The following is a 16,511-nucleotide window of genomic DNA, read 5'->3' as shown; positions in this document are numbered from 1 at the left end:
ATATGCATTAGCTAATCAAAAGTTTATGGATGGACGAAACTCGAATTTGGTTATATCAGGCTTATCCGAATCTTAATTAGGCAACTTTAGGGCTTAGTTGTTAGACTAGGCCCAAATGATTTTTTTACGAAAATGAAAGATGGTTGGTATGTCCAGTTGTTAAGTGCGCGCAAACATGTTTTGGGTTCAAACCATTTAAACAATCGGTTAAGCTTAATCATAGGACACTTTAGGGGGGACGATTTTTAGGTGTTCATAAATGACCATGATCATCAAGGTTAAAATCAAAGTAGAAATCAAACTCTTTAGCTTTCCTCTAGTTAAATAGATTAATAATTAAGTTCATTTGCATCAACACCGTCGAGTTTCTTAGCTTTTTTGAAGATAAAGCTCATATGTATCTTTGTTTATAAACCTAAGAGTTGTAAATTTAGCGGCTTCATTTCTCATAAAACGCATTGCGACAGACGGAGGAACACCACTTATGAGTTATGTCATGTTACTCAACATAGTTAATAGTTATTTGCTCATTTGTAACTTTTCTATGTGACTTTATCAATTGTCGGCTTCCTGATGTAAGCATCCTGTGGTTATAAATCATATCATATTTAGTAACAATATAAACACTCATTGTTTTGGCCACATCGAACTATATGCTTGCTTTGCAACCAGTACATTCATTAGCCACATCAAACTTCTTAGTGGTCTTATTATTCTCAATATCTATAAAATCCTCACACGAGCATACAAATATTCGTTGCCTAACTATATTCGTGTTTTCTCTTTTCTTGAGATTGTCTTTGCGAATACCAAACTCGTGTTTAAATGCATTGCTCAAGTAAAGATCATACGCTTCTTCATCATTTCTAATTTCATTTCTCAACATTTCTTTCTACCTCTTTTACAACTAAAAAAAACAAGAAAGGGAGTTATATGCTTTTCAAATAACTACATAATATTTTTACTATTTAGAACAAATAATTTCATGTTAACATAAGCCCTTAATTAATTTTTTTTAACAATTTATCTATAACATTGTGCTTTTAAAAATTATTAAAATTATTTTTCCATAACATGATGTATTTTTCTTATGATATATTCTCTTTTACAAGTACGAAACAATCTTTGGTGCACGTTAATGAACGTTATTTTCTTTATAATAATATTCACAATCGAAAAAGCATAATATAACAATAAATATGTTACTTTAAAGAAAAAAAATCATAAAATAAATGAAAATTACCCGTTGGAATCACAACAACTTTACTTGAATAGCCATAAGTCCATAACCATCATGCACTTCATCATCTACATCAACAAAAATTTATCTTGTTAGTTTGAAAAGAAAGCTGGAACTGTAAATGTTAGAGTTGAAAAAAAATAACTAGAGAAATAAAATAAAGTATAGATAAAATAATATAAAAGGTGCTTAAGATGCCGATGGAGATTACAAAGAAGTAGAAATTTTCATTTTGGGGCTAAAATGTAATACCACATGTAATTGGGTACGTCTTCTAATTTGTTATGCTAACCTTTTAACTACATGCGACGAGGTACACAATCTAATTTACCGGATAGACCTTTTAAAATTGGTATGATTGACTCTTATAAAGAGATATTTACTAATCTTTTACACAATGGAGAAGTCTACTTATTAGGGGACAAACAAGAAAATCATAATTTACACTATTTCTTCTCTTCTTAGATTGCGGACATGACTTTTATTTGAGCGGTAGATATGTAGCACTAGCCCATGTAACTTTAATAATTAAATCGTTTCCCCTTTTTTTAATTGGTTTTCACCAAATATATATATATATATATATATATATATATATATATATATATATATATATAGCCCGTATTTTTTTTTTTGGCATAGGGGTTGGAGCGAGTAGAAAGAATAATGGGAATGATGCCGACTTACTATTGGGAATCATGGGTGCCGCAGAGCTTCTCGAAGCCACAAAAAACAGTTGTACGGATGGTCATCCTAGATTTTTTTTTTTTTGATAAGGAGAAGAAACTAGGTTACACTCTTACATAAGTGTAACCTAAAGCATCCTTACGGATGATGATAGAGAGGGTGTTATCCCACGAAAAGAACCAATACTTCATGATTTGCAGATTAGTCCCTTTAGCCGCCATGAAATCCGCCGCTTGGTTAGCTTCCCTAAAGCAGTGATTGATCGAGAAAGAGCCGAAACGAGCAAGGTCCATCTCTGCATCACAAATAACAGTGTTAATCTCCCAAGGAATTTTCCATGTACGTTTCAAACCATTGATTACTAGGAGATTATCCCCTTCAATGATAAGGTTTTTAATACCAAGGAAAATAGCTCCTTTAATCCCCTCTCGCATACCCACTGCTTCCGCTAGGATAACAGAGTAACTACTTGGGAGGGCTTTGGCTCCGGCTAACACAAGTTCGCCTAAATCATTTCTAATAACAAAGCCGAAAGAAGCTTGACCATTAGACAACTTTGACCCATCAAAATTTAATTTATGAAATCCGGAAGGCGGCTTGGTCCAAGAAACTTCAATGCTCTTGGAAGCCATTTTCTTCTGGTTGTTAGTCTTTACATGAGGATTGATGTCTTCCAAGCTTATATCTTTGGAAGAGATCCAATTTTTGTAAAAAGTTCTAATAATGGTGCAAGCTTGGAATGCGTTGAAACTTTCATTTTTGAAAATTATTGAGTTGCGTATGAACCATATGTGCCACCAAATTATAATTAGTCTTTCAAACTCAACTAATCTTAAATTATCTTTAAGAGTTTGAAGGGTCTGGACCATGTCAATGGAAGATAAGATAGGTAAAGGGGTCCAACCTTCATTTGCAGACAAATAGTCATAGATATTCTTGCTAAATGGACAATAAAGAAAAATGTGAGACGCATTTTCAATATGGTGGTCACAAAATGGGCACTGGGAAGGGACAAAAACATGACTTTTAGCTAATCTTTCTTTAGTAGGGAGACCATCTAAACAGATTTTCCAAAGAAAATTTTTCATTTTCGGGGGGATGTCGAGCGACCAAATCGAGCGATAGGGGACTCGATTTTCCACCGTCGTGGATAAGCCTTGAGCTAGTAAAGCTGCAGATTTAGTAGAGAAATTGCCTGTGGAGCATGGGCTCCAAATCAAATTATCATCAATATTATTATATGGTATAAGAATCTTACAAACTTCCTCCACCAAATTTTGAGGGAGAACGCTTTGTAGCTTAGACATATTCCATTGCTTATCGTGCGTTATGTAATCATGTACTGTTTGTTCAGTGGATGAGCTAGAGCAAGAGACCATTTCTACTAATGGACTAGAAAAAGCCCAATTATCAAACCAAAAGGAAATTTGTTTTCCTGATCCTACTTGCCATCTTAGGCCCCTTTTGAATAAAGTTCGTAGTTTCATAAGGTTCCTCCATTGCCACGAGCAATTTGAGGATGGGGAATAAGAAAATAAATCTTTTCCTCGAAGATACTTCTTATTGACTAATTGCACCCATTGATTAGAAGAGTTTGAGATACTAATTTGTTTATATTTTTACTAACAAATCCAGTTGAATTATACTCCCTCTGTCCTAAATGTTTGTCCCATTACATTTTTTTGTTCAAACTTTTAAAATTTGACCATAAATTCTCACTAACATATAAGAAATAATAAAGTCACGCGAGATCTTCCTATACTCGATTCAATGTATCATTTTATAATATCAAATTTTTATAATTTTTGTGCGTATAGGATTGGAGATATTTATATTTTTATTCGCATTTTAGAGATCGTGCTAAATCAAAATGTGCAAATATTTAGGGACAGAGGGAGTATTCATAAAGTACTTTTTGGTTAACATAGATACAACATAAAATTTTCAAGGATTGTACATTATGTACCATGAAATCACGCACTATTCAAGTAATTTACTAACTTTATTTCACAAAAACCTTCTTTAGACATCGATTAAAAAAACCAAGAAACTATTGTATTGTTATTTTATTGTGCTTATTTTTGGAACATTGATGAAGTAATTTAGATATAAACTGGTCAAATTTTTAGATTTAATAATGGTTATTCCGTATGAAAAAAACTATTTATAGTTGAATAATGATTTGTTCTTAGGATTTTTTGGATAAAACCACTTTTAAAGTTCAACTTTTTGAAATAACCACCTTATATGTTTTTTTAAAAAAACCACCTTAAACTTCCAAAGTTTAAGAAATTACCACCTTCTGTTAACTTCCGTCAAATGTCCCGTCAGTGGGGCCCACATCTAACGGCCAAACATTCGGAAGTTAACGGAACATTTGACGGAAGTTAACAGAATGTGGTGATTTCTTAAACTTTGGAAGTTTAAGGTGGTTTTTTTTAAAAAAAACATATAAGGTGGTTATTTCAAAAAGTTGAACTTTAAAAGGTGGTTTTATCCAAAAAAATCTTTGTTCTTATGTACTCCCTCTGTTTTCCTAAACTCTACTTTATTTTCCGTTTTAATCTGTTTTCCTATGTTCTTCCACTTTTACTTTATCCGATTTATGTCCATTTTTATTCATATAATCACTAGTAGAAAAAACCCCTGTTGCAGCGGGCTTTTAGACCCCTGTTGCAGCGTACATCGTATGCTGCAACTGGGGGGCCTGCAACAAGTCTGAACTTGTTGCAGCGTACACTGTACGCTGCAAAAAGTGTTTTTTTTGCAGCGTACATATATATGTACTCTGCAACAAGTGTGCAAAATTAGCAAAAATCTAGACCTGTTGCAGCGTACAAATTGTTGTTCGCTGTAACAGGGTAGGTTTGTTGCAGCGAACAACAATTTGTACGCTGCAACAGACCTACCCTGTTGCAGCGAACAACAATATACCCCCTGCAACAAGTCTTCATTTTAGCCTATTTTCACATACTTGTTGCAGCGTACAAGTATATGTCCCCTGCAACAAAGCCGTCTTTTTGGAGGGAAAATTTTCGTTTTAATTATTTATACCTAGAGTGCCTTGCACCAAATATAGGAACCTGTCAACAACAATAATAGAATATCGCAATCTGTAGAACAAATATAAAAACAATAATTGGTGTTTTGTATACATATCCAAAGTGCACGTACTACATTTAATTATATGTTTCAATTTCAACGTACGCATACATTTTAATATAAAATATTATTCTATAACATCTAAACCAACTCGATCGCTCATGCCATTAATAATAAATACTTGCTCGTAAAAAACTTAGCCCATTGCTCACGAACCACATCAATTTCCTCACTAACATAAGGCGCATTCCTCGGAGTATAGACCTTTACAAAAAAAATATATTCAATTAAGCATTAGATTAAATGCAAATTAAATATCACATTTTAACATTCAAGCAACTAATGACAATGTCTTAGAAAATTCAAACTAAACAATCGATTTTAAGTTTGGAATGAGTCTTAGAAAGTTAAAACTACACATATTAAATGTGTATTAAGTATAAAATGAGTTGTTAGGTTGTTTAGTTCAAAGTTGGGACGAAAATATCTTATTTTAGCCTAAATATGACCTATAACGACCAAACAAGTCTTAAATGTCATTTTAGCCTAAATATGACCTATAACGACCCAATGAGCCTTAAATGTGCATAAATAAATTGGAATGAGTCTTAGAAAGTTAAAACTAAGCATATAAAACATTTAATAAGTTTAAAATGAGTCCTTAGGTTCTTTATTTCAAATTTGGGAACGAAAATGCCTCATTTTAGCCTAAATATGACCTATAACGACCAAACAAGCCTTAAATGTGCATAAGTAGATTGGAATGAGTCTTGAAAACTTAAACTAAGCATATTAATCATGTAAAAGGTTTAAAATGAGTCCTTAGGTTCTTTAGTTCAAAGTTGGGAGCGAAAATGCCTCATTTTAGCCGAAATATGACCTATAACGACCACACATGTCTCAAATGTGCATAAATAGAATTGTTTCAGTCTTTGAAACTTAAAACTAGTCATATTAATTATGTAATAAGTTGGAAATGTGTCCTTAGGTTCGTTAGTTCAAAGTTGGGAGCGAAAATGTCATTTTAGCCTAAATATGACCTATAACGACCCAATGAGCCTTAAATGTGCATAAATAGATTGGAATGAGTTTTAGGAAATTAAAACTATGCATATTAATCATGTAATAAGAATAAAATGAGTCATTAGTGTTAGTTTAGATGAACAACACAAGAGGGGGGGTGAATTAGTGTTTGTAGATGTTGGATCTACTTTTTCGCGGAATTAAAAACATTAAGAGATTGCAAGAGAGATTTTAGCGTGGAAACCTCTCTACCCTAATAGAGAGGAAAAACCACGGCCCCGTAGGGACTTAAACCCTTTTACTAATTAGGAAAATCACAGTTCCCTAAACTCAACTCCCTTAGGAACAGTCCCTCAACCGTTCCTTCTCAATGATCTCTCTAGAGATCTTCTCTCTCAACTCTTCAGCTTGACTCTAAGCTGATTCTCTCAATTACAAGGTTCACTCAAACCCCTTCCCAACTCTCAAGTATAAAAGATAGAATAACAAATAGAATCTGGAATTCTGCTGGAGCAGGAACTACGTATGTGGAACAGGAACTGGCGGTACTGACGTGGGTTATAATGTAGATTTAACTTAAGCACGTAACACCACTAAGTCAGACAATTTTCCTAGACTTATGAATGCAGTATATATAGTGATGCATGTTATCTATTAACCCTAGAAGATATATTTTATGTTTATCTTTTATTTAGGAATCCTAGACCTAATAGAACTCTATCATGATAGACTTTTATCCTAAGACTCTAACAAACATATGATCGAATAATAACTCTTTATGCAGTAGATATATTAATGAAAACTCTATCTAAACGACACTCCTTTCCTATCATGACTCTTAAATAAGATAAACATTATTTAACCATTAACTAATGCAATCCTAATTACTATCAAACACATAATCCTAACTATACTAAAACTCCTTAGTACATGACTTAGTATTATTATGTTTAGACTTCTATTAGGACACAAACTCTAAGGTAACGTGATCTAAATACTATACTCATGCAATCCTATATACTACGTGCAGACTAGGACCAGTACCCTCGTCATTGACACTGTTCCACGTACGTTGTTCCACCAGCTCCGAACTTTCAGTTTCTAAAACAAATCTATTAAGCACACTAATGCTACTAGATTTTCTTCTCTTCTCTTTCTCTGTACTTGTACTCTTAATTCTCCTCGAGTCCAAGTTCCTCTTCTCTTGGATTCTCTAACTCTTGAATCCTCGTTCTTCCTGTAAGTCTTTGGGTCTTCTTCAAAGTCTTACCTACACACGTCATTTATCATTTATTTGCATGCCTAATAAACCACGTTAGATATTGAGTCAAGTATGATAAATATGCATAAATCATATATTATAATATTTGCTTAACTAAAATACACATAGGATAATATGGAATATAATATACTAGTGGATAAATACTATTCCTATCCTAATATGAACTTAATATTTACGGCAAGTATTATGTGACTCAAACACCTAAAATACATTGAATCTAGACAGTCCTATATTATGCATAATACTAATTATAAAAGCTTAAACTCTAAACATTTAATCTTTCCTAACATGCTTATGCAAACGAAAACTCTTAGACTCCTACATCGTCTACAATGCACCATAATATATGATAAATGAGACCAGCTATGATATGCATTCCTAGAAGACTCCTAATGCATATATAACTATATGAAGAGTCCTAATCACACACAACTATATGTACTTATGATAGGATATTATAAGAGACCTAAACTAATGCAAAGTCCTAAGTCTAATAAACAACTTATCCCAATATGGACTCTTAATTACACATGCATATAACGAACATATTAGGATGCAAATATGAAAGAACTATATGCACTCCTAAACTCTATTGATGCACGCATGCGTATCTCGTACAGGTGACTGGGAACAGGAACAGTCAGACAACTAGGAACTCTGTTAAACTGTTTCTGATCTCTTTCTTGTTGTTTCTGCTGGACCATATAAAGTATCATTTCGTTCCTCCTTTGTCACTTTACTTACCACATGAAGTTTACCAATGTAAATGCTAATTTACATATAAACAACATGTATAACGTAGCCATCTCTGCTCTCGTCAACAATAGCTTATCATTGCTCATGTCCCTTGTCTCTTGGTTTAATCATAGCTTGTTCTTCCTATGCACATCTTAGCACACATGTTAATTAGATAATCATCATTTGTTTATAATCATCAAAACCTCACTACTCAACAATTTCCCCCTTTTTGATGATGACAAACTAATGATGCTTATCACAATTTAAGCAATAAATCGATTACACTTATTCCCCCTTAATTTTGTAAACCAACAACTTATGAACAAGTATAATGACATAGTAAGAGAAATACTAATAAACACCATATAGATAAGGATTTAGATTGTATTATATCAAACAATAAGCATCATACATACTCTTCCCCCTTTTGGCATTATCGAAAAGGGTTACTTTGCACACAATCTTTTTAGGTTAACCATACACACCCTGAGTTTATATGTCACACACACCACCTGATAGGTTAGACACTTGTTTGTCACAAAAGTCCTCGAGTTTCCAATTTTGAACTAAGGATGTTGTTGCTACATAATTCCAATTCACAATCCAAAGACCCAATGTTAGAAGCAATGAAGTAACTTGACAAATAATATCAAAAAAGGTTAGAAGAAAATGGTTTCATTGTTAATTGCCAAGGGCGAGAATTAAGTAGAAATGGTGTGAAGAAAAGGCTTGGTGAATAACCGAGTAGAGGGAACCAAGGGTAGATGATGTTTTTGTGGTTTCTTCTTTTAAATGAAGTCCTCAACCATCATTAGAGCTTTTTAATGAATATGAAACCAAACCCAACACACCTCCATCTCTTTGTATGTAGCACCTTATCGTACCAAGTTCCCATATATCACCAATCTTCCATAAGGAACTGACATCATAGTGAAACGTGGACTGACTGCTGAAATCAGTGCCTGCAGTGGCTGTTCAACTTACCAAGTTTAGTGGAACAGGAACTAACATTAGTGTTTCTTCCTTTTCCTGTTCCTGGTCCTAGAACCGTCTGTTCCTTTACTGCTCAACGAGTGTATGAGTTTAAATTTCTGTAACTCATTGATATTCTTCATAATATTTGAATTCTAGGAGAAAATAATAAAGTACAAGAATTGATCACCTTTGCTTCAATTTTTTGATTTTTTTTTTTTTTTTTTGATTTTTTTGATTTTTTTTTTGATTTTTTTTTTTTTTGAAACAAAGGCGTCATTACAAAATTTTGAGCTTTCCTAGAGTATAAGATCATATAATAATATAGAAAGGACTTACCATTAAATATAAGTTCCACCATCGAATATCAAAATCATGTTCAATGTTCCCTACCTTATTCCCCCTGAGTTCCTTACCATCTTCTTTCATGCGGAACCTTGTAGAAGTGAAGTTCCATATGATACCTAGTAAATTTCTATGTGATACGTACATCATACGGTGATTTTCCTTCAAAGCTTTTATTGATAAATAATAACCCGCTGCTTCTACTTCATCTTTGACTTCCCTCTCAAAACATATTCATAATTATTACTCTTCATGCATCGTCGAACCATAGGAAAGAAGAATATATTTTTGGAGTTCAAGGGTAGTGAGAATGTGAAGTGGTAGAGTACACATATGATATGAGATAAGGAAAGAACATTCAAAATGATTGAAAGATGATATGGAGAAAGACAAGATCAGGATTGTAGAGTATGATTGAACTTAGCACACACCCACAATCATAAGATTGTAGAATTATGCTAATGGCTCGGCCTGGGTAGGCTCAACCCAATCACGAAAACACAAACCTGACTTGGGGAATGATATTGGTATTGAAAGTTTGTTCCCTCTAAAAGATTTTAAAAGAAGTGCAATATTTCAGGAACACTACTGCCTTGTTCCTTCAACGTTTCTTTCATTGTTCCTTTGGCAACTTAGGAATTTTGTATTGGGACAACATCCAAATTTCTCAACGAGTCCTCTAATAATTTTGGGCAAGTGAATATGTCTTTTAAAACATGAGAATTGAGTGTGACACATTGACTTATAGGCGTGCATGATTTACTTCAATTGAAAAGTGTACAAGGGCCCTAAACGAAAAGTTCATTTGGGAAAAGAGTACTTTATGCTCATGTTAGTTTCAACAAGTCTTGTTCCTTTACTACTTGGTGATAGCATCAAAAGCATTTATTCACATGAAATAGCATTTAGAAAGTTGCTTAAAATAAATGGTGCGATATTCATGCAATTTGACACATCATTAATATGAGTAAGAGTGTTATACCTCACATGGTCCAAACTTGCTTGAAAACATTGGATATGGTTTGATCATTGATGGCTTGCTTACGAGTTTCATTAAGTGTTAGTTTCACATGTACTCCAGTTGCTCCTTGTGACACCTTTTAATTGTTGAGATCTTGTTCGCGTTCTTTTCTTCTTTGCTGGAACGCTCTAAGTGATGCTGAATGGTTCGTCTCAACTGCTCCCTGTTCCCTGTTCCTCTTTCATCTGAACAGGAACTCGTTCTATTTCCTTTGGTCTTTATGCTTGACCATGCTTCTTCATCTTGGTTTGTCTCTCGTAGATCTGAGGAATAAGTTGCATTGGCCAGTTTGGGGTCTTTATTAACCAGTAAAGCATCTTTGTTTTCGCTCACAATGATGTAATCTAAAATTAAGACCCAAGTGTAATCTTTTGTGCAATTATAAAGTTAGTAGGTTAGTCTTCAAGAAATAAATATATATTAAAGCATAGAAATAAATATACAGAAAATTCAAGACGTGGATACTCCCTTTTGATAGTCTCTTACAACAGTACACCTTGTTGATGTTCCTTGTTGTATATTCACTAAGAGAGTTGTTCCCAAACTTCTGTTATATTTGTGAAATTGAGTTCCTCATGAGTTGGACCAGGAACTTATGCGTCGGCGTCAAAGCCTTCTCATGGATAAGTTGTTTTTCGTTCCTGTATTCTTAGGTACTTCAGTCGTTCCTTCAAATCTTGGTCTCTGTTTCCTTGATACGTGGAACATATTTTTACGCTTCAATTTCATTTACTTCAAGAATAGACCTTCAAAACCTTATCGTTAATTTGCACAACTGACCAAATACAAAGTGAAGTTAATAATATAAGAAATAAAAGAAACAAAGTAAATCACACAAAGTAAATAAGGATTTTGATTAAACTCCCTTCTTCATATTACTCATAACTCAGTCTCCTTAACGTAGTCTTTGAAACTTCAATTTAATCCATATGAGTTTGTTCGTTGTCTTCATCCATCTTGATTACAAGGAACTGATTTGTTGTGGAGGAATTGAATTTGACTTTTTACTGTTTTCTTATCCAGTTCCTACTGCGCCTGTTCCTAATATTTCAACGGACCTTAAGGGATATACCATCTTTCCTTTCTTCTTTGTGTGATTCGTTAGCTGTTCATTTCTTCGTTATAGATCTCTTACATAATGATATAAACCTGTAATACAACTTCTCTTCTAGAACCTCTTTTAAAAGCTTTTCGTGAGAACGCACTTATATGTCTTCAAATATGTGCATGAATAACATTTTTATCATGAGCTTTATATTGTCTTTTCTCACATATGGCCTGCAAAATAGATCAGTTCTTGGTCTTGGGTACCCAAATTTGCTTAAGTCCCTTCTTGTTAGTAGGAGTAGTCATATGTGCCCCTTTTTTTTTCAAACATGTTCTACTATACTACTAATACTAACAAGATTAATTATGCATTCATATGGTACTGAATAAGTAAATAGTTCATAATGCATAACTTTCTTGACTTTAGGCATACTATTTGAGAATATTAAAATAACAGTGCCTAAATAATTCAGTTCCCATAAGTAGGAACAATCAGTTCCTCCAGATTTGTTCCTTGTACTGTTTCTAGTGAGATGAAGATTGATAATTTTTTGAAATGATTTGAAAACCTTCTCTTCCATTGAAGACACATAAAAATCGTATTTAAAACAGTTAAAGTCGGATTTCAAATTCTAAAAATAGATAAGGTCATCTTTACTAGAAACAGTTGTAGGAACATGTCTGAGTTCCATCAAAGTCAATTGAAAACTTAAAGTCGGAAATTTCCATATAAGCTACCTACATGTGTTCAACACTTCACCAATAAGAAACTTATTTTGATTCGTAAAACCTGTTTTGAAATTGATATGACTTGTTCCATAAACGATATATAGGTTGTTCCTTAAATTCAGATTTTGAAAATTTTATTTTGAAAATCTGATTTTTCCTTTTTATTTGCATTATGAAGAAGTTCAATAATTTTTAAACACAGATTTCAAAACTCTTTTGGAACCAAAAATTGTTTTACCGAAAACAACACAAGGAACAACAAATCTCAGTTCCATCTCAATAATTTTGGTGTTCATGGTCACGTGGTTCAATTCAAGTTACATGACCTTTTCGACAATTTGCAAAAACAATTTTTGATATCTCAAATCAATATTGCTTTTAACAAGTCTTGTTGCACACATGTTCCTGGTAAAATATTTATGAAACAAATTCTTTGCAATTTTTAAAATCTATTTAAAAATCAAACTTTTCAGATTCAAGATAATAAAATTATATTTCAAACCTTTTGGAAAAATAGAAATATTTTTAATATCGACAAGACTAGTAGAAAATTTTAATTTTGCTGGAATTGTGCAACAAACAAGACCACTTTGTTCCTCTTCAAAACCGCAAGAACTATTTTAAATTTAAAGCAAAGCCCTATTGAAAACTTGTAAATGAACATGGTTAATTCAAGGTTGCTCACAATCAATCGTTGATTTCTATTTCTGCGTTACGGAATGAACACACATATGGCCAATAATATATAACGTATGATGTTCATAATATTTAACAATTAAGAGCGAACATAAATAATATCATAAAGATTGAAAATTTACCTCTAATTATTTTTCTTCAATCTTTGTGTTAATCATCATCATCAAATACGTGCTATCCTCCTTTTCGTCCATCAGGAACAGCAGAATCGTGGGAACTGTTTCTTTCATAACATTGTTCATCTTTTCCCGGATCACTCATCAGAATTACCTGTAAAATATAGAGCACCAGCTCTGATACCAATTGTTAGTTTAGATGAACAACACAAGAGGGGGGGGGGGTGAATTAGTGTTTGTAGATGTTGGATCTACTTTTTCGCGGAATTAAAAACATTAAGAGATTGCAAGAGAGATTTTAGCGTGGAAACCTCTCTACCCTAATAGAGAGGAAAAACCACGGCCCCGTAGGGACTTAAACCCTTTTACTAATTAGGAAAATCACAGTTCCCTAAACTCAACTCCCTTAGGAACAGTCCCTCAACCGTTCCTTCTCAATGATCTCTCTAGAGATCTTCTCTCTCAACTCTTCAGCTTGACTCTAAGCTGATTCTCTCAATTACAAGGTTCACTCAAACCCCTTCCCAACTCTCAAGTATAAAAGATAGAATAACAAATAGAATCTGGAATTCTGCTGGAGCAGGAACTACGTATGTGGAACAGGAACTGGCGGTACTGACGTGGGTTATAATGTAGATTTAACTTAAGCACGTAACACCACTAAGTCAGACAATTTTCCTAGACTTATGAATGCAGTATATATAGTGATGCATGTTATCTATTAACCCTAGAAGATATATTTTATGTTTATCTTTTATTTAGGAATCCTAGACCTAATAGAACTCTATCATGATAGACTTTTATCCTAAGACTCTAACAAACATATGATCGAATAATAACTCTTTATGCAGTAGATATATTAATGAAAACTCTATCTAAACGACACTCCTTTCCTATCATGACTCTTAAATAAGATAAACATTATTTAACCATTAACTAATGCAATCCTAATTACTATCAAACACATAATCCTAACTATACTAAAACTCCTTAGTACATGACTTAGTATATTATGTTTAGACTTCTATTAGGACACAAACTCTAAGGTAATGTGATCTAAATACTATACTCATGCAATCCTATATACTACGTGCAGACTAGGACCAGTACCCTCGTCATTGACACTGTTCCACGTACGTTGTTCCACCAGCTCCGAACTTTCAGTTTCTAAAACAAATCTATTAAGCACACTAATGCTACTAGATTTTCTTCTCTTCTCTTTCTCTGTACTTGTACTCTTAATTCTCCTTGAGTCCAAGTTCCTCTTCTGTTGGATTCTCTAACTCTTGAATCCTCGTTCTTCCTGTAAGTCTTTGGGTCTTCTTCAAAGTCTTACCTACACACGTCATTTATCATTTATTTGCATGCATAATAAACCACGTTAGATATTGAGTCAAGTATGATAAATATGCATAAATCATATATTATAATATTTGCTTAACTAAAATACACATAGGATAATATGGAATATAATATACTAGTGGATAAATACTATTCCTATCCTAATATGAACTTAATATTTACGGCAAGTATTATGTGACTCAAACACCTAAAATACATTGAATCTAGACAGTCCTACATTATGCATAATACTAATTATAAAAGCTTAAACTCTAAACATTTAATCTTTCCTAACATGCTTATGCAAACGAAAACTCTTAGACTCCTACATCGTCTACAATTCACCATAATATATGATAAATGAGACCAGCTATGATATGCATTCCTAGAAGACTCCTAATGCATATATAACTATATGAAGAGTCCTAATCACACACAACTATATGTACTTATGATAGGATATTATAAGAGACCTAAACTAATGCAAAGTCCTAAGTCTAATAAACAACTTATCCCAATATGGACTCTTAATTACACATGCATATAACGAACATATTAGGATGCAAATATGAAAGAACTATATGCACTCCTAAACTCTATTGATGCACGCATGCGTATCTCGTACAGGTGACTGGGAACAGGAACAGTCAGACAACTAGGAACTCTGTTAAACTGTTTCTGATCTCTTTCTTGTTGTTTCTGCTGGACCATATAAAGTATCATTTCGTTCCTCCTTTGTCACTTTACTTACCACATGAAGTTTACCAATGTAAATGCTAATTTACATATAAACAACATGTATAACGTAGCCATCTCCGCTCTCGTCAACAATAGCTTATCATTGCTCATGTCCCTTGTCTCTTGGTTTAATCATAGCTTGTTCTTCCTATGGACATCTTAGCACACATGTTAATTAGATAATCATCATTTGTTTATAATCATCAAAACCTCACTACTCAACAATTAGGATCTTTAGTTCAAAGTTGGGAGCGTAAATGTCATTTTAGCTCTAAATATGACATATAACGATCCAATGAGCCTTAAATGTGCATAAATAGATTGGAATGAGTTTTAGGAAGTTAAAACTATGCATATTAATCATGTAATAAGAATCAAATGAGTCCTTAAGTTCTTTAGTTCAAAGTTGGGAGCGGAAATATCATTTTAGCTCTAAATATGACCTATAACGATCCAATGAGCCTTAAATATGCATAAATAGATTGGAATGAGTTTTAGGAAGTTAAAACTATGCATATTAATCATGTAATAAGAATCAAATGAGTCCTTAAGTTCTTTAGTTCAAAGTTGGGAGCAGAAATGTCATTTTAGCTCTAAAAATGACCTATAACGACCCAATGAGCCTTAAATGTGCATACATAGATTGGAAATGAGTTTTAGAAAGTTAATATGCATATTAATCATGTAATAAGAATAAAATGAGTCATTAGGTTCTTTAGTTCAAAGTTGGGAGCGGAAATGTCATTTTATCTCTAAATATCACCTATAACGACCCAATTATCCTTAAATGTGCTTACATAGATTGGAATGAGTTTTAGAAAGTTGAAACTATGCATATTAATCATGTAATAAGAATAAAATGTGTCCTTAGGATCTTTGGCGCAATTAAAAGAGAAGGCACAATTTTTCCGTACTTGCAGGTAAAAGAAGTTGGAATTTTATTGTCACGTTATAGCAATGAGAATAAAAGTTGGAATTTTATTGTCATAGTTGAAACTTTACAGTGGTTTACCTCTGATTTCTGCGAGTCTTTCCTTTTATATGGGATCTTCACAAGGAGCTCAGCCATAGGAGTTAATGGTGCAGTTTTTTCAGCTACTACTTACACTATTTTGCAATAAGAAAAGCTCCGGTTTTGTGCCATAAATGCCAACAATTCTGCCACCTGCAGTTAACCAAAGAAATGACAATAAGAACTAAGAAATAAGCTTCATCCTTGTCCAGTTCTTTTACCAATGAATAAATTTGACAGAACTTAACAACAAAACATATCAGCAGTACCTTAAAAAATGAAACTTTTTTATGAACAGAAAAAATACATTATATAGAATCCGGTTCTGTTCAAAATAGCTGCATGGAGACTTCAGAACAACTAGTTAAGGTCACCATAACAGATTACATGTTCAGATTTCAGAACATCACAAATCCCCCAAT

The 16,511-nt window shown here is 33.1% G+C and overlaps 1 long non-coding RNA gene across 1 annotated transcript; it reads right to left on the bottom strand.

The window, feature by feature from the left end:
* Positions 1 to 5,031: 5,031 nt before the first annotated feature.
* LOC130462031 (uncharacterized) lies at positions 5,032 to 16,242 on the bottom strand. Its single transcript, XR_008922142.1, has 2 exons — positions 16,090 to 16,242; positions 5,032 to 5,293 (listed from the first exon to the last, which is right to left on the bottom strand). It is a non-coding gene; the product is annotated as an uncharacterized lncRNA (long non-coding RNA).
* Positions 16,243 to 16,511: the final 269 nt, after the last annotated feature.

The sequence above is a fragment of the Spinacia oleracea genome, chromosome 5 (genome assembly GCF_020520425.1).
Source record: "Spinacia oleracea cultivar Varoflay chromosome 5, BTI_SOV_V1, whole genome shotgun sequence".
Classification (NCBI taxonomy): domain Eukaryota; kingdom Viridiplantae; phylum Streptophyta; class Magnoliopsida; order Caryophyllales; family Amaranthaceae; genus Spinacia; species Spinacia oleracea.
This window is presented reverse-complemented; position numbering and strand designations above follow the sequence as displayed.